The following is a 19976-nucleotide window of genomic DNA, read 5'->3' on the forward strand; positions in this document are numbered from 1 at the left end:
TACAAGCTAGTACAGGTTCAGCCCCAAACTGCAAAACTCATGTCTGTGTGGTTACAGTGATGTGCTAAATAAAGCTCCAGTGTGCATAAAAGTTGCATTTAGAATATGCAAAAAGATGAGTGGACATCCTTTGAAATAACACAGAGCTGTTTTAATTTAACCACGTGCACAGCAAAATACTACAAATTTGGAGTTTTATTTGCAGGCCTAAAAATTTTGTTTGACAATGCAGGTTGTGCAGACGCTGTGCTGCTTGGTTGTATTTTTAAGAGTCACTAGTTCTCAATGATGCTTTAGACAATATGTAAACATACAGGGGTTGGAAACTGAAACACCTGTTATTTTAGTGTGGGAGGTTTCATGGCTAAATTGGACCAGCCTGGTGGCCAATCTTCATTAATTCCACATTGCACCAGTAAGAGCAGAGTGTGAAGGTTCAATTAGCAGGGTAAGAGCACAGTTTTGCTCAAAATATTGCAATGCACACAACATTATGGGTGACATACCAGAGTTCAAAAGAGGACAAATTGTTGGTGCACGTCTTGCTGGCGCATCTGTGACCAAGACAGCAAGTCTTTGTGATGTATCAAGAGCCACGGTATCCAGGGTAATGTCAGCATACCACCAAGAAGGACGAACCACATCCAACAGGATTAACTGTGGACGCAAGAGGAAGCTGTCTGAAAGGGATGTTCGGGTGCTAACCCGGATTGTATCCAAAAAACATAAAACCACGGCTGCCCAAATCACGGCAGAATTAAATGTGCACCTCAGCTCTCCTGTTTCCACCAAAACTGTCCATCGGGAGCTCCACGGGATCAATATACACGGCCGGACTGCTATAGCCAAACCTTTGGTCACTTGTGCCAATGCCAAATGTCGGTTTCAATGGTGCAAGGAGCGCAAATCTTGGGCTGTGGACAATGTGAAACGAGTTCACCTTTACTGTTTTCCCCACATCCGGGAGAGTTACAGTGTGGAGAAGCCCCAAAGAAGCGTACCACCCAGACTGTTGCATGCCCAGAGTGAAGCATGAGGGTGGATCAGTGATGGTTTGGGCTGCCATATCATGGCATTCCCTTGGCCCAATACTTGTGCTAGATGGGCGCGTCAATGCCAAGGACTACCGAACCATTCTGGAGGACCATTTGCATCCAATGGTTCAAACATTGTATCCTGAAGGCGGTGCCGTGTATCAGGATGACAATGCACCAATACACACAGCAAGACTGGTGAAAGATTGGTTTGATGAGCATGAAAGTGAAGTTGAACATCTCCCATGGCCTGCACAGTCACCAGATCTAAATATTATTGAGCCACTTTGGGGTGTTTTGGAGGAGCGAGTCAGGAAACGTTTTCCTCCACCAGCATCAGGTCGTGACCTGGCCACTATCCTGCAAGAGGAATGGCTTAAAATCCCTCTGACCACTGTGCAGGACTTGTATATGTCATTCCCAAGACGAAATGACGCTGTATTGGCCGCAAAAGGAGGCCGTACACCATACTAATAAATTATTGTGGTCTAAAACCAGGTGTTTCAGTTTCATTGTCCAACCTCTGTATTTAAAACCCGTATGCCTACAGTTCAATAGCTTTTGGCAACTAAATCCTTCCAGTATAAGTGACTTTCATCCTTTTTGGTGCTGAGTTTAATCTGTGTTTTTGTGTTTAATGCTGATGTACATTTTCACTGAGAACTGCAAGAAGACTAGCTATGCTTAAGGGTAGTCTAATTTCTAATTTCCTAATAAGTCAACAAATAAACTTTACACATAGCATACATTTTCTGAATCTGATCTTAAAGCTTAATATGAAAAGCACAATTCAAAGAAATGAGCAAAAGAAAAATTGATATATTTATTTTTTTCTTATTTTCTTAAGATATTCTGTCCTCATCAGAGCAGCGTTTCATCAGGCATTTTAAGCAAAAAGCAATGCACATTCCTTAAAATAATCTGTGTTGTCTTCATGGTGAGCATATTGCTATTCGGTGGTCACACTTACTTGCTTATTTGAATGGAATTTTTTCTTTGATGCTGCTCAGGACAACATAGTTACATGGAAGTCATGATAAACATTGAGGAGAAAAACTGTCAAAAACAGGCTGAAGCTCAACCTGAAAATATCCAGAGAGATTTGTCAAAATGCACACAAACTGGCCACAGGACTTCAGTGGTTTGGGGGAAGCGAGCTTTTTCAGGAAGGGGGTAATTTTCTGGAGTTCAGTACATAGATTGGATTGGAAAGCCACAAGATGATAAAATCCTTGCAGATTCAAACATGCATGAGAAAGAAGTTGTCTGTCATAAATACAATATTTTTATTTGAAAAGGGTTGAAAGAAAGTGTAAGTGATAAAGAAAATCCAACAAGAATTAGGTTACAGGTGACAATAAATATATATATACAAAAGGAAAAACAATCTTGTAATGTAAAATACCTGAACTTTAGAAGCAAGATCATTTCTGAGTGTTAAGTACTATCAAAAAGAAGGTAACAGGGACAATTCAGTGGCAGAGAGGAGGATGTATTGCAACAGAAGACAGATGCGGAGATTCAGATGTGAACTGGGGTGATGATTAAACAGACATGCCTATTTACTGTGAGTGAAAGAGATGACAGAAGAGCGATGACAGCAGGTCACAGAGAGACGCAGAGGGAAGATGCACTGAAAATACACAAAAACACAAGTGACGTTAAATGGCCTATGCCACAGACTGTGGATGTTATCACACACAGCTGCACGACACGGCACTGAATGATGAGAACAGAGGTTATAATGGGCATTTAACGGGCTGTGTCAAAAAGGGGATGCGTAATTTCATATTCAAAGTTTGCTGGGTTTTACGTACATACATTAATATTCTTGAGTAATGGCATTTCTGAGTGATTCAGCAGTATTTATTAATGAATTTTCAGTGGAGATATGAAGTAAAAAATGTAAAAAGTGGAAGCAGGTGTGGGACAGTAAAACAAACCAAAGGCCTCTGAGTTACAAGGAGAAAAGTCAGTTTGTTTGAAAGCAAACAAAAACATTGATGATGATTTGGAAGCATAAGATCGCCACAGAATCTCATAAAACCCACATTTCTAGTATATATATATATATATATATATATAAAATTTCAAAGATACCCATCTTTTCAATAACGACAAGGAAAACAAGCGGTCATGGAAGCAATGCAGGTGGAGAGTACAAAGCAACAAGAATGTGGAAAAACAACTTGCTACAATCCCAGGTCTTCTAGGCTGCACGGATTGTTGATCGGTGCTAAAAGTCACTCTCAGAAGGTTTTCCAGCCCCATCACGTGCTAGTTCTGATTCCTGCAGGTGATATTTGTTCATATCTTTCATTTTCATTAACAGAATTAATATATTTTCTAAGCATAATAAAAATGTTCACAATATAAGTTTATAGTAACATACAGTTTACTACTGGAAGCTAAACAAAATAAGATCATAGGGCTTCCCCTGATTCTTCTTCTGAGCCTTCACATGAACATCAGAGAGGATCTTTCTTTTGTTTTTCTTGTCTCTGTAAGCATTTGTCTCAGCGGTAACCAGAGGGTCATCATACACAGGTGTAGGCCACACACCATCAATATGATGTTTAGAAACAGATGAGCAAAAAAATAAATTAATTAAAAAAATCAACTACCATTTATATTAACTTTTTTGGGAGCAAAATATTGGAGATCAAAATAACACTTATTGTTATTCTGTATATGTAGCAAATCAGAATTCAGTTTATAAAATTATCAATTGTCTACACATGTGTGCATGTATTGCATTTATTTGGCCATTTAATAAACATAAAAAAAAACTATTTGACAGAGGCGTGAGATATAATTGCATCTCCACTCTTTAAATTGATACGCATACACACTGTTTAAAAAAAAAAAAAGGGCAGAACTCTAGGTGATTAAAAAAAAATCATATTAAGGCAATTCCAGGTTTGTGGTGAATAGCTGTCATAAAATCTTAATCTAGACATAATCAGGTCAAGTTCAGTAGCTGGAAATATGAAAGCCTGAGAGTTATTCCAACACATGTCAAAACACTAAAACCTGACCTTCAGGAGCACATTGCAGAACTACACTGTCCTGTTTCATTAACTGACTCTTGGAGAAATTCAGTTTGGTTGCAAAATTTTGTCAGAAACTAAAAAAATATAATTCTGTGCAGCACAGTGAGTGCATTTGAAATCCTTGCACATATTTAATCCACAGTGTTTTCAAACAGATTGTCAGACTAAATATCAGGTTTAGTGGATGTTTAGTTAGGAGAAATACGTGGAAATCTTAAGTTTAAGAAGATTATTTGGTATTGAATTTTAACTCCAAAAGCCTAGATGAAAGTGAGAAGAACGGATTTTCTTCTTGACAAAGAAGCCTTTGACTCTGATGCAGCCCATGTCCTGAAAAGTCCAAATGTACAGCAGAACTATCAGCATGCTGTCACAGGCCACGAGGACTGGCGAAGACAGCGTGGCATAGCACCTCAGGTTGCGCTCCAGGCACAGCAAGCAGGACCAGATGAGGAAGACGAATGTCAGCCAGCTGACGTATTTGATGCTCCACGCCTGGAGAGAACCAATTAGAGAGGAAATTTAAAACAAATGCTGCAGCTCTGCTGTTGATGAATGACTAATGAGTGCCAAACATGACCGCAGCTTGGAAAATGTTTGGACAGCATGGAAACCGCAAATACACAAAAGAAAGCAGCGATTTCTAGATTCTACATCAAATTATATTTTATTGAAGACAGAATGAAGACAAGACTGTTTTGTTATTTTGTGGGATCAACTTTATTCATGTGGGATTTTTTTGTATCCATTTCTGTCATTGAGGCCTACAACACATCCAAAAAGCAGATGAGATGTGGGCAAGGTAGGCTGTGTAATGCATTATTGTAATCACATTACATTTTTCTGCATGTAACACTGTACTTAACTTCAGAAATCATTTTACAATACTTATTCAAACAATGGACAGCACAGTGGTACGGTGGTCAGCACTGTCGCCTTACAGCAAAAAGGTCCTGGATTTGAATCCAGCCCGGGGTCTTTCTGTGTGGAGTTTGCATGTTCTCCCTGTGTCTGTGTGGGTTCTCTCTGGGTACTCCAGATCCCTCCCACAGTCCAAAGGGTTAGGTTAAGTTGGAGTTCTAAATTGGCCATAGGTTTTTTTTTTTTGAGCTTGCAGAGCATAAATTGTACCAATTTGCTGGACATATCAAACAGTTCAGTATTTCATTATGTCACCTACTGTAGCTAGCAAAGGGTCAGGCAACCAAAATTAGACTGAAACACCATGGAAACTAAACTAACACAAACAGCGCAACAATATTAAACAAATGATTATATACAGTAATCAGGTGGATCCGCAGTCTTTTGTGCACTTTTTGGAGAGTTTCTCTTCCAGTTTCTCTTAATTCAGTTCAATTCCATTCAGTTTTATTTATATAGCACCTGTCCAGGGTGTACCCTGCCTCTCGCCCTATGACAGCTGGGCTAGGCCCCATGCACTAAAGTGACTGGTGAATTCATTCTAAGACTTTGCTTCCCAATGAAAAACCTGTCAATCCAACGCTGTGATAACCCCCTTATCTGCCATCTAAGGCAGCAGTGGGATGGAGAGGACACAGGGCATTATCAAGGCAGTTTCGGCTATACATAGCTGTAAATGGCATCGCTCCTGACACACAGCAGCACAGCTTTCAAATGAGGAAGCGTGAGATCAATAAAGCCCTGCAACGCTGAGGGCACTGAGACAGCTGCAGTGTTAGAGATGAGGTCTAGAAGACATAATATCATTATGATAATTTAATGGAGCCACTGAAAAGTAATTGGCATATAACAACTTTAGAGAGTGGTCCTAATTTATAGTCAAGGGCTTTATATGTTTGCATTTATGGTGAATCTTTGTATTTTTAATTGGGTAAAACTATTTGTGATTCACTTGTCATGCAGATAGAGAATTTAAGCTTTATATTTGCATTTGTTTTTGTTTCAGTTTGTGTTGTGAGGAGGAGACGGATAAATCTACCCTCCAGCTACGTTGGTCTTTTCCATTGCTTTCTTGCTAGTAAATATTTATTGTTCAAACAAACTTGCCTTAGGTGCAATAAATATGGATGAGTCATTGAGGAGGTCTGGCTGCTGAGCCCTGTCATGTCATGATAAAAGAGCATAAGCATGGGTTTGTTATGTTTAACTATGGAAACAGATGTCAGGAATCCATCAAATTAACAAGAGAGAAAGAAAATGCAACACTGACAGTTGGACAACAGTTTGCTTTTGTTCTTGGTTTGAGTCCTCTCCTTTTGTGTACAAAGCGAAGCTCAAATGCACCAAAAAGTTTAACCTTTTGAGGTCAGAGTATCCTACATTCCCGAACCCTAAGCTTTTGAGAATAAAATACATACATTTTTGAAAAAGTTCTACAAAATCCTAAAAACAAATTCTAATATTAGACAAAGATAACCCAAATAAGTACAAAGCTGTCTAAACCTATCTGGTCCTGTGTGAAAAAGCAACTGTCCCCTAACCCTAATAGCTTTGGCAGCAAGAACAGTGATCAAGTTTTTTGCAGTAGCTGGCAATGAGTCTTTCACATCACTATGGAGGAATTATGGCTCTCAATCTGATTTAAGTCCAGATTTTGACTCGGCCACTCCAAAACCTTTTTTTTTGAGCCATTTGGAGGTGGAATTGCTGGTGTGTTTCAGATCATTGTCCTGCTGCATAATCCAAGTAAGCTTGAGCTTCAGGACATGAACTGATGGCCGGACATTCTCCTTCAGAATTTTCTGGAAAAGAGCAGAATTAATGGTTTCATCAATTACAACAAGTTATCCAGGTCCATCACACTACCACCACCATAGCACCAAATTACAAAAACAGTCACCTCAAGGTGCTTAATGTACTGTACACTGTTTGAAAAAAAATAAATAAAGGAACACTTTTATCAGAGTATAGCATCAAGCCAAAAAAACTGAATTTGTTATCTTTATTTGTGATTCACACACAGATGAGCCCAAGGTTCATCCATGCCAGAATGATGGGAAGACAAAAATATGGAGACGGAGAGAAGCAGCTCATGATCCAAAGTATACCACCTGTCAAACATGTTGGAGGCAGTTCTGTTGGCATGGGCGTGTATGGCTGTCAGTGGCACTAGTGTTTATTGATGATGTGACTACTGACAGAAGTAGCAGGATGAACTGTGAAGTGTACAGGGCTCTACTTTCTGCTCAGGTTCAGTCAAATGCTGCAAAACTGTTTAGATGGAGTGCCACAGTGCAAATGGATAGTGACCCAAAGCATACTGCAAAAGCACCTCACTTTTCTCGGTTTTCTTCAATGGTCAAGACAGTCACCTGATCTCAACCCAGTAGAGCAACCTTTCAGTTACTGACAACACAGCTGAATGCAGAGACCCACAAACACCCAGAAACTCAAGGTGGTCGCAGTAAAGGCCTGTCAGAGCATCTCAGGGGAGGAAACACAGTGTTTGGTGATGTCCATGGGTTCTAGACTTCAGGCAGTCATTGACTGTAAAGGATTTTCATCAAAGTATTAAAAACTACCCTTCTATTTAAAATTCTGTTAGGTTTTCTAATTACTTTTGAGCCTCTGAAAATGGGGGACTCTGTATAAAAATGTCTAGAATTCCTAAAGAGTTTAACAGTTAATACTTTTGATAAATCCCTTGACTTAAAGCTGAAGGTCTGCACTCCAATCACATATTGATTGTTTGATTTAGAATCCACTGTGGTGGTGTACAGAGCCAAAACTACAAAATAATGCATCACTGTTGAAAAACGTATGGACCTAAGAACAGACAGACCAGTTCCTCTAGTTGGAAATCTGCATTGTACTGGGCCGTGTCCTCATGCGCCCTCTTCTGGACCAGATGGCAACAGATGGCCAAACCGAGAACAAACATGCCGATGTCAGGGATGAACACTCGGATGCCGTTTCCTGCATCTGCACCTCTCACTCTGGGGACAAAAAAGAAAAAAGAGAGGTCTGACCCATTGACAGAAAGCAGATGCTTGGTTCCTCAAAGTATAGATAAATCCCAAAGTTGTGATGTGGAGCAATCTTGCAGACTAGAATCACAACCAAATGATGGAAACTGGGACGACATACAACACACTTAACTGTCCGTGGACAATGAGATCTAATACGAAGCAGATTTTCTGAGAAATCCAGGGACTTGTGGTTGCTTGTTTAGTTTACTTTGGCCCGTAAATAAAGGTGCTGTCCTGTGTTTGGACCTAGCTGGGCTCTTTGTCACATGTCCCTTTGTCTGACTTTTTAAAAATCAAAAATGCATACAAGTTTTCACCTTGTATTATATTTGTCTAATCTCTGTTCATGAAGACTGGAACTGCTCCCAAATCTATGAGAACATATATCACTGCAGCAATTACATCTTTCAGAAAACACAACCTGCTCACTTGAATGCTTGGGAATCAATTTTTCCCTTAATTTATGTATTCCTACTTTTATATGCAGTAACATCCTCTTTAATGAAGCCAGGCTTTAAACATATTGTTGTTAAAAAGTGAGTTAAATTCCATTCAAAAAAAAAAGAAGGCCACGAGAGACGGTGTTATTTTCTGCTTTTTACTAAACTGTGAAAAACATGTTTACACCTTTGAAATTGCATCTTTTGTTCATAATGAGGTGGCCAACACAATTAGCCCTATTTCTCCTCTTTCATCCAGTTTAAAAAGTAGCAATTTTTTTTAAAAAACTCCAGTTGTTTTAAAATGTGCAATATAATTTTTAGACTTAGCTGATTCTGATTATAAAAGACACGGTCCTTTTAAGAAAGGGTGACTGATTGTTTGTTTCATAGTGTAAAAGCTGTCATATTCAAGACCCTCCCTTTCAACCATCAGTAACTAGAGTAACTTTAACCTGGATGACTGAGAACCTACACAGACCTTCAGTAATAATAGATATATTATAATCTTTAAAAACAAACGGCAGGTGGTCAGGCAAACAGCACTGCTGCAATATATATTCAGTTTGTCTAATAAAGAATCAAGATCTAGGGCCAGATTTGCAGTCTTCTCCAGCTCAAAGTCCTCCTTTGGTATTAAAGAGCTACTGTCAGTATTTACTGAAGAGGTGCAGTGTCAGTTTTGAAATGAGAGTATGTAAATGAATCACAGAAACACGATTTACTAAGGTTTGCTGAACTTAATTTGCTGCAAATTGCACTGACTTTCATACCAACGAAAAGCATGTCTTATTCTGCACCTAATGTGATTACAATATTTAATAACTCCACTAGGAGTTTTGATTTATTTGGAATGAGACAGGAGGAGTGTGCAACTGGAGCAAGTGGATGGCCCAATGCTGTGAGCATAGATAGTACCTAAGCTTTGGCTGGGTCCTTTAACTCTTCCCTGAGTCCTCACACATCGTGTTTACAGCCGAGTCCCACATTTTTCTGCTAAACCGGTGGTTTGATGAAACAGAAGAGAGCAGGAGGGAGGAATGAGAATCCCAATACAAGACGCACACAAGGATGCATTTTATTTTATAGCCGTTACTTATCAGAGTGAGCTGTTTGTGTTGCAGTTTCAGATTTCAGGCATAAACACAGACAGCTGGAGACACGGCTGTCAAATAGACATTCCTGAATGACAATCTGATAGGTGATGTGGAGCAACAGGAAGAATATACAGGTGAAGCAGAGGGACAGCAGCAGCATTGTTGAAAGCAATTCAGTTTAAGGGTCTCCGCGAGTTCTTTCTGACATCTTAATTGAGGGTTACCAGGAGAGCACCTAAGGGGGATTTTCAGTGGATCAACTGAGCAAAGCTTATTTCTACTAGCAAGTCAAATAGATGTTCTGGTGGAGCAGAAAACCTCTAAGTCACTAAGTTATTATTCAAGTTTTTGAACAGTTTTTTTGTTTATCTTCAGTTTTGGTGGCTGTTGGTGTTCACAATTAAGGACTTGGCTGTTCGAGGCCATAAGAACATGTAGGTGTTGACTGATCCTGGGAGGGGAGGATGGGAGGAGGCAGGGGGAGCTGCCACAGCTGTTCAACACTTTCTACACTTTATAGTGCACCTACAGGTATTTGGGATCATTTCAGGAGTTGTTAAGGCTCAACAGCAGGTTTTCTACTAATTATGGAAATAAATTAGGAAAATTAAAATCTTCATCCTCAAGGGAAGTTGAATGAAGCTTGATGAAGCTGTTATTCTTTGATTAATAAATAACAGTAATGTCTCTTGCTGGGCTATCAGCCCTATTTTATTTATTTATTTTTTTTACTTATCTGCACTATTTAATTGTTCACTGGGCAACATCTTCATCTAATTAAATTTACTGCTTCCTTGTGGGGAATGCGCAATGGTTTTACTATAGTGTGGCAATATCCTGAGCCTCAGGCCACTGAGGGCTAACTGTATCAAATGTGCACAACACAACACGACAAGCTTATTAAAAGTTTAAATACAAACTAATTTCCCATTGCAATCCTCTCTGCTTTCACAATGGGGGGAAAGAATGCTTGTAAATGTGAGGTATGAGGAGCTTTAGCCAGTTTCTGGATCCAAACTGGTACTAAGGCGCCGAACATTGCAAGTGTTTTACTTTGTCCCCTCGTTTTCCTACTTGTAAAAAACATTTTTGTTGTCTGACGGCCATCTGACTTGGCTGCCGACAGTCATGCAGTATTTTGCTCCTCTTTTCAGTTTAAAATATTGTCCCAAGAGTACTTTTTAAATACTTTCAAAACAGAGGGCATTGTTTGGATTTAACAGTTCCTTCTTTTTCCTAATAAGGTAAAGAACTGGATCCATTTAACAGCATTAAACCCTGATGAAACACATTGTCCTGCCAAATCACATGTTTGGAAAAGGCTAATTAAATGTTTTAGGCCCAGGTTTGGTTTATTTACTCATACGATACCTATGCAAAGGGACTATAGTGTTGACAAGAAAAACCAAAAAGAGCTGGTAAAAATGTCCCTTAGATCCAATCTGAAGGTGGAGGTGACCTTTAACCTTTCTGGAGTTTTGGTTTAAAGAAGAATGCAGCAAATGAAAGCCACTTTTAAAGCTGGTAAACAAGCTTCCATATCATCTTTTGAAAGCTATGTAGAAGCCATTAATCCTGCAAAGAAATATGAATCACCATGGACCTCTGTGGTTTATGAGAAGTGACTGAGGTGACTGTTCTCCTTACGGGTGATGAATGTGGCAGCTGCCAACTTCAGCCTTGCTTTTATGCACTTCATCCACCACAAAACACTAAACAGAACACCTCCCAGACCTCTGTAGGAGACCACATGCAGTGTTTAATAATACATAAACCCATTTTGTTGGGGGTAACGACGTCCAGTGCGAGATTTGTCTCTGCACGTCTCCAGCTGAAATAACAATCAGGAAGTAAAGCAGGAAGAGAGTGAGAGGAGAAGAGGGAGCAGAGAAAATGGACCACTTACAATCTCATCAATAGTTAAAGAGCAGAGACTTCTAGTAAAGCTGAATGTTCTTGGAGCTGATAGCTGCTGATTCTTCAGTCATTTAACAGTTATACTAGGATATACATTAGGTATAATGTTAGCTGTGATATTTAAAAAGAATACATCAGTTCTGTGCCAATAATACACACAATGTTATTAAGAATTGTGTAATCACTGTTTTTATACACTTATTCACCAACTCCATGCAGCATATATTGAGTTTAATTAATTTTCCATAAGACAACACACAACAAACAAACTTATATCCTCCTTCATTTTCATAAATTGTAATGAGCACAAGACTCTTAATTTTTGCAAACTTACTGTGGATATTAGATACTGACAGCACAAACTTATAAAACACTCTTTATAAGTCTTTAATTAAATAGGACACACATACACTACTCTTTTAGTCACCCATCCATCCATCCATCCATCCATCCAACTTCTTCCACTTATCCAGTTTTTGGAGGGAATTAGGAGGGAACTGAGCTAAATTCACTGCTTTATTTTGATGGTCTGTTTCATTTTGTCTTTTAATCTCTAAGGATGTGCAGCACTTAAATCCATTCATTAATTTTCTTAACCACTTGCCTAACTCAGGATCTCCAGGTGGGGGCTGGAGCCTATCCCAACTGCCATAGGGTGAAAGGTGGAGTACACCCTGGACAGGTCGGAGTCCATCGCAGGACTCAGTTAAATCTGTGAAATAAACTTCAACCAAATGTGTGACATGAATAATTCATTAGGTGTTTTTGCTTTAAAAAGCTGTGGTGCGGCTGTGCGCCCAAGGATACATTACTATAGAGACAAACAATACCTTATGCAACTTGCTGTTGTGGTTTTTGTGATTTACTCTCTAATGTCATTAATTGCAGTATTTGGCTTTTCATCCCTTTGAAGTCATTTAATTCTCAGTGGAGGAGAACAAAATCTAAACTGTTGCTCTCATAAAGGCAACAAGCATTTTACAGTAACACTGTTGTGCTCGTAGGCTCTGGGAAGAGTGGAAATAAACAGAAGATGGATGAGGTAGACGAAGAACAGGATGTTGTACCGGAACAGGTATGCTGCAGAAACAAAGAAACAAATCCAGCCTGAACACGTGTGACTTTTGATTATAATAAACAAAAAAATCACCAGTTCAATAGTGTTTGGAGCTTTGACCACATTACATAATGTGTAACAGTAAACAAAGTGTAGAAGCTGGCAGTCAGATCGTCACTGAACAGATACCTGAGAGAAACGTGGTGAAAATCATTAAAATGCTCCTGCTGGCTCGTGGTAGTAAAACATCAAACATTCCTCTAACTAAACTTCACACTCACAAACCTCATTATCTGTTCAACTGGCCTGCATCACAAAAACACCCTGTGTATAAGTCAGCCAATGAACTGATATTAGGTTTTAACTGTACTTCAAAACAGATAGTCCTTGTGTTTTCAAAGGGACAATTAGCTGACTGAACAGCCTGCGGTTATATCTGCCTCCATGCTATAAAATGCCTCACTAAACACAGCTTTATATCATGTGCTGATTTCAGTTTGCAGGAACTGAAAGATATTTCAGGGATTCTGGAAATTATAGAAAGCATTTTTTTTTTTTAAGTTTACACTCTATAAAATGAAATCTTTGAATGCAGCAGTGCATCCAGCATTATGCACCAGATGCCCTTAAAAGACATAATGTACTGCAGAAAAATAACTGTGTGCAATCTCATGCCAAAAGTCTGAAAATATAGTTTTTGATTTTAACTTGGCGCCAAAATAAAGTTTAATCTTCATAACCAAAGTAGATAAATTCAGTAGATACTAAGGCAGGGCTCAACACACACAGCATGCAAGTTTATTTGGTACAAGTACACAGGTTTAAGCAAAGAAATTTGCAACAGAGATCCACAGGTGAGTTTCTGTTCATGGAGCTGCAACAGGCTTTTGTCAAAGAGTAGAAGTAGATTAGTCCTTGTTGCAGTGCAATATTGGAGATTTGTGAGTTAATACCTTGGGATTCTTACTTGGATTCCCTTGTGAAGCAGATGGCAGAGAGAGCAACTAGCCAGATTTTACTCAGAAGATAAGGAGCCTGTGGAGGATGGAAATGCAGGTGAGTGTTTGGTAAATGAAAACACAATTCCTCTTTTGCAGGAACAGCCCAACTTGGGATTGCAGAGTGAGCTCTTCAGCCAGCAAAGAAGGATTCTGAAAAGCAACATTAGTACAGAAATGTCACTATGAATTTCAACTAGTCTCAGAGAGCCTGATTACCACCACAACCACAAAGAGTGAGAGGCTGAGTTGGTTCCTAAATACTGGCAGGTAATGACCTGATGAGGAAAAGGTGAAGCGCGGAAAACTGGCACGCTCTGTCAGCAGGTGGAGGCCAAGGCGGGACCTTCCAACCTCTACCCAAAAGTGAAAAAAAAAAAAAAGTAGGAGGCGAGACGGAGAGAAAAGATACATCCCACACCAGCTCTACACCAAGACATTATTTTTTGTAATTTTTGCTATCCCAATTCCAATTTTGTCTCGTTTCTCTTTTGCAAGAGTTAAAATCATAATGAAATGAGTCAAAGAAAACAGCAGGGCTGACTTTTCTTCAGTTTACTGTGTCAGTAAATTAAAGAAATCTAAATCAGTTTTTATTCATTTGGTGCTTTAACAGTAATTAATGAGCAACTATAGATAATTACCCCACCCCTGGGGGAACGGGGTATTGTTTTTGGTCTGTTTTTCTGGTTGTTAACAGTATTAAACCACCAGTCTGATTCATGCCAAATTTGCATGAAAGATGGCCAGTGACCCCTGGATCACCTAATTAGTTTTGCCATAATTGGATCAAAGTCAACGTTAAAAAAAAAAAAAAAAAAAAAAATCCAGAAAAATTTAATAAAAATCTCTCGTTAACAATAATAATAATTTCTCCCTCAAAATTTATCAGATTCATCTGATATTCACATACACAGGTGTGGAGGGCCAAGAACTAGTGCCAAACCGAATGCGATGTGGATCCAGATTCTGGATTTGTAGGCTACTTGATTTTAACATGGGAAACCCCATTTAACACACATTTTTGGCCATATCTCAGCTGGAAAAAAAAGGCATATAATCCTCCTTTGTTGGAGTAAGAAGCATATCACTATTGTCCATGGAGATGTAACATTTGATCGGGGTATGATCCGGACATGCAAATATACGACACAACTTTTGACTCTCTATCAATCTGATCACTCAATTCCCCTATTATCACCCACCTTATATAAACCCTATCCCAGCTGACATAGGGTGAGAGGCAGGTTACACCCTGTACAAGCCACCAGACTGTCGCAGGGCTAACACAGAGACACAGACAACCATTCACACTCACATTCACACCTATGGGCAATTTAAAATCACCAATTAACCCAGCCCCAGTAACTGCATGTCTTTGCACTGTGGAAATTCAATTTTATTTATATAGCACCAAATCACAGGAAACAGTCACCTCAAGGCACTTTATATTGTAAGGTAAAGACCCTACAGTAATTGCAGAGAAAATCCAACAGTCAAAACAACCCCCTATGAGCAAGCACTTGGCAACAGTGGGAAGGAAAAACTCCATTTTAACAGGAAGAAACCTCTGGCAGATCCAGGCTCAGGGAGGGGCAGTCATCTGCTGCGATCGGTAGCAGATGGCTACCCCCCCAGCAGCCTAGAGCTATATTGTAGCAGCATGGTTCAGGGTCACCTGATCCAGCCCTAACTATAAGCTTTATCAAAAAGGAAAGTTTTAAGCTTAATCCTAAAAATAGAGAGGGTGTCTGTCTCCTGAATCCAAACTGGGAGCTGGTTCCATAGAAGAGGGGCCTCGAAGCTGAAGGCTCTGCCTCCCATTCTACTTTTCAGTATCCTAGGAACCACAAGTAAGCCAAAGAGCTCTATTGGGGTAATAGGGTCTTCAAGATAAGGTGGGGCCTGATTATTTAAAGCCTTGTAAATATATAAAGAAAACTAAGTCTGAATGTATTGATCCACTGCTGGACTGCAGGCACTTAACTGCAGTCTTCCTGACCATTGGCCTTTGCTGCATGACTCACCATCTGAAGATCTTTACACGGGGAATAAAAATAAACTGGCCTTGTAATAAATCAAATTACTGCAAAAGTCCTCATATATGGTTGAATCAGGTTTCTTCCAGTTAAACCTACTGTTACAGACACACAATGCCTAAACATGCAAAAACCAAACCAGCCTTTCACAACCAATTAATTTCACAGTTTGAGCCCACAAACATGATGAAATGTAGCAGAACATAACAATGCAGTGCCAAGCTAAACTGAGCACAGGAAAATGAGAGTGAAATGAAATCATTCAGATATGCATGTCTTCCTATTTGAGAAGCTGAAACCAGAAATTGCAACTGAGAAATGAATAACATGATTAATTCACTATCAAAATTGTTAGTTTGTTTGGTATGACACAAACGCACGGGTTGCAATTTTTGTATTATCGACACCACTGACTGACAACCAATATTTGTCTGGGGCTTCTTCACCATGAATTACTGCATCAATGCAGCGTGGCATGGAGGCGATTAGCGAGTGGGCCTGCTGAGGTGTTATTTGATAGCGGCCTTCAGCTCATCTCTGTTTTGGGGTGTTTCTCATCTTCCTTTTGACAATAACCCATAAATTCTTTATTAGGTTCAGGTTCTACGTCCTTCTGGAAAAGCTTGTCAGCAGATGGAAGTATGAAGTGCCCTAAAATCTCCTGGGAGATGGCTGTGCTGGCTTTGGACTTGATAAAATACAGCGGAGCACCCAGCACTAATAGCAGATGAACCTGACACCCCAAATCATCACAAACAGTGGAAACTTCACACTGGACTTCAAACACCTTGGATTCTGTGTCTCTCCACTCTTCCTCCAGACTCTAGGACCTCGATTTCCAAATTAAATGCAAAATTTAGTTTAATCTGAAAATAAGTCTTTGGACCACTGATCAGCAGTCCAGTTCTTTTTCTCCTTAGCTCAGGTACGACACTTCTAATGTTGTCTCAGCACTGGCTCGATATTAGGAATACAACAGATGTAGTTGTAGCTCCTTTCCTGAAGCCTTCCATTTCTGTGCGTGGTGGCTCTTGATGAACTCGCACAAGCTTCAGTCCACTCTTTGTGAAGCTCTCCGAAGTTCTTCGCTTGAATTTTCTTGACAATCCTCTCAAGGCTGCAGTCATCCCTGTTGCTTGTGCATCTCTTCCTACCACACTTTTCCCTCCCAGTCTATTTTACATTAATATGCAGTACTCTGACAGCCAGCTTTTTCATCAGTGACCTTCAAACTTTTTAACTCAAATTTACTCAAATTTGAAAGTAAATATTCTAATAATCTGAGAGGTTTTATTTTAGCTGTAAGTTGTGATTAAGTTCAAAGAGAAAAAAAATGCATAAAACATTGTAGTTTCTGTGTAATGACTCTATATTTCAGTTTGACTTTCTTAATAACTGACTCAAAAACACTGAGCTTTTTCATGATATTCTAATTTTTTTGAGATGCAACTGTATGTATCCACACTCCAGACTCTGCCAGTAAACACATAAACAGCACCCTGTTTCATCAGCAAAACTCAAGCTGTGTGCATGTGGTGGTTGAGGGGATTGTGTACACATGGTCTCAGCAGTTCTGTATGATTCAATAGAGGTGCTGTCAGATGTCCAACAGGAAACACAGATTATGTAACATCAGCAAACAAGTCTTTTACTAGGACATGAGAAAGGTGACGGTTCTGCATACAGCATATAGTAAGTGGACTGGTACTTACAGTGCTTCTCTACTCAATATGAGCAGTACTACAAGTCTCATTCACACACATAATCATACAAGTGCTTTTTTCTATGCCTAAGCACTTGCAACCTAACTTTTACACACTCACACATCGATGGATGCATCGTGGGAACTCAGGGTTTAGATCCAGGGATCGAACTCACTCCACCTCCTGAGCAACAGCCACCCCATGTAATGGTAGGGTAGGTGTTTGGGGTCAGGGAACATCGGCTGCGCTGCAGTTTAATTCCTCTTGGTTCATTTGGCCCTGGGAAGCCATAAAATTTAATTTTATATTTTATTTCCTCAAAGCTGAAAACTCTTGTCAGCTGATACCACTGGGTTTGATTATCAGAGGCAATGAAAGCAAATAAGCTGATCAGGTGATTTTGATGACATAAACAGCATCTGTCACTCACCACCGCCACCACTTTATTAAGTATGTCTATTCAACTGCCTGTTAAAACAAATATCTAATCAACCAATCACATTCCCACCTTTCTGTCCCTCTGGGTGTCATCAGTTAGGTCCACTTGTGAACTATACCACACAGATGAAAACTTATCCTTTCTTTCCTTCAGCTGTCACCTGAGGAAAGTGTGATATCATTTGATAAACGATTATAAAAAGTTTATTTAAATGTAGTTCACGCTGCACAGGCCCAGACAAACTCTGCAAAAACCAATGTTTAAAGTCACCACACTTCCTGTTAGCACTCTGCTAAAACCAGATTAACATGTATTTAGTGTATAATGGCTATGCTTGGTAGTGATGCTGCTCATTACAGTACACCTGTTCAGCTGCTGGCTAAAGTAAATGTGTTTCATTCAGAGTAAAATAAAGGGACTGAATTAAAGGTAATAATAAAGTGTAAGTCTGTATTTCTGTAATTTTATTATTACATATAAATAAAGATAAGATATACATAATATCCAATTTTGCCGTCAGACTTTTGTGTCTGAAACACAGAGACCATGCCTTTGGGGAATACTCTGCAGTCACTGCAGTGGGCTGTGTTTCCTTAACTCCAATAAAAGGTGACAGGTGGAGGACAGTGCTGGTAAATGATGGCTCTGCTCTGTAATCTGTGTATAATAGCTGGTGCATGACTCTGTGCAGGATGTCGTATCTAATTTGAATTCACTTTTAGAGGAAAAGACCTCAGCAGTGATGAGGGATGAGCTGTGACCTCCATCATCATGGGGTCGGTCACAAATCATAAAAAAAAAAAAAAAAAAAAATCAATGACATTTTCACACAATCATAAATTTGAATGCTGCTCTTAAAATCCTATACAAATATACTAGGACTGCACTGTAATATATATGAGACTTTGAATTAATGTCACAGCTGATTTAATGTAGGAAGGGGAGAAAACACAAATAGAGTTCATTTATTCAGTATAATTACATGTAAATTAAAGTATAAGATATAGGATCAGTAAATTAACTTTTTTGTATGTACTTGTATGTATCTTATCCTATATACTGTATTATACTGATTATCAATTACCTTCCCTTACTTTTATATTATACTATATTTATATTTAATATATTAGAGGGAAAACTCACCAGCTGCAAGACATACTGGCAGCAGTAACACTTCAGAGGCCATGACTCAGTTGAATCCAGGTAAAAGAGGCCGAGAGCTGTCTCTCTAAGTTTTCTCTTGCATCCCAAACTCCTGCGCTCTGTCAAATCCCAGCTGGCTCCTCCAGACGGCCACCTTGACTCTTTCCTTGTGACACCTGGACTCCGGTTATTCCACAGTGAGACACTGCGCATTCACCAAGGTTCACAACAAATAATAAATAGGATCTCCATGATAGTTTAGTGACTCAGATGATGTAAAGTCATGTTAAGGCTGCATAAGCTGAGCAGCGGACTCAGGTGCGCAAACGGCTGCGCTGGCGCGACGCGTAAAAAAGCCGGACAAAGGAGCCAACAATCCTCAAGTCCAATTTTATACTACAAAACCGCATTAACGCGGAACCTTTAAAGTGTTATGTAGTCTGCCTACACTTCTTAACTGAAGAAGTGAAATTATGGGTCTAGACACACAAGTTCCTTTATCCTCTGGTTAAATTTGACTCTTAACTATTCGCAAACAGGAGGCTACCGGACAAGCCTGGAATTGGCATCAGGTTCAGCCAATCAGGAGTGCGCCACTGGTAGCGGATCCAGCCCTCTGCGATAATTAGAAGCAAGAGGTGGGACATGTAACAAGCGCAGCCTTTTCTGTTTTATAATTATATAAGGGTATAGTTTGCTATTTAATCACAATCTTCAAAACTATAAACGCCAAATGAACAAGACCCCTACGAGGAGGATTTTATGAATTTCAGGACGAGACTTTTCCCTTTGACCTGATCTTGAGAGAAACAGCGACCCCTACCGATACAGCATAGCCACTCCGGTCTGATCCAGTTTCTCACAAAAACAGGCCCGTGTCTTTTCTCCTTGCAGACAGGAAAATTAATTTTACCAAAATGTTTCCAGTTCTCAAACTAATTCTAAAACAACATGTAATTAAATTGTTTACTGGGTAAACAAGCATGATTCAGAGCTCAATTTTGGAGGCATATGAACGGTTTTGCTGGGATGACATGCAGAGGCAGGACCCCTGCTCTTCACCTAAACTGATCTGCTTAAATTTTAGCTTTGAGTCATGAAGTTAT

The 19976-nt window shown here is 39.5% G+C and overlaps 1 long non-coding RNA gene across 2 annotated transcripts; it reads right to left on the reverse strand.

Moving 5' to 3' along the window:
* Positions 1–6762: 6762 nt before the first annotated feature.
* LOC115796280 (uncharacterized) lies at positions 6763–19362 on the reverse strand. 2 transcript variants are annotated; one of them, XR_004021294.1, is made up of 3 exons: positions 18871–19362; positions 7851–8004; positions 6763–6810 (listed from the first exon to the last, which is right to left on the reverse strand). It is a non-coding gene; the product is annotated as an uncharacterized LOC115796280 (long non-coding RNA). The 2 variants fall into 2 exon arrangements; XR_004021295.1 differs by lacking the exons at positions 6763–6810; positions 7851–8004 and adding exons at positions 11715–12571; positions 13502–13583.
* Positions 19363–19976: the final 614 nt, after the last annotated feature.

Source organism: Archocentrus centrarchus, chromosome 17 (genome assembly GCF_007364275.1).
Source record: "Archocentrus centrarchus isolate MPI-CPG fArcCen1 chromosome 17, fArcCen1, whole genome shotgun sequence".
NCBI lineage: Eukaryota > Metazoa > Chordata > Actinopteri > Cichliformes > Cichlidae > Archocentrus > Archocentrus centrarchus.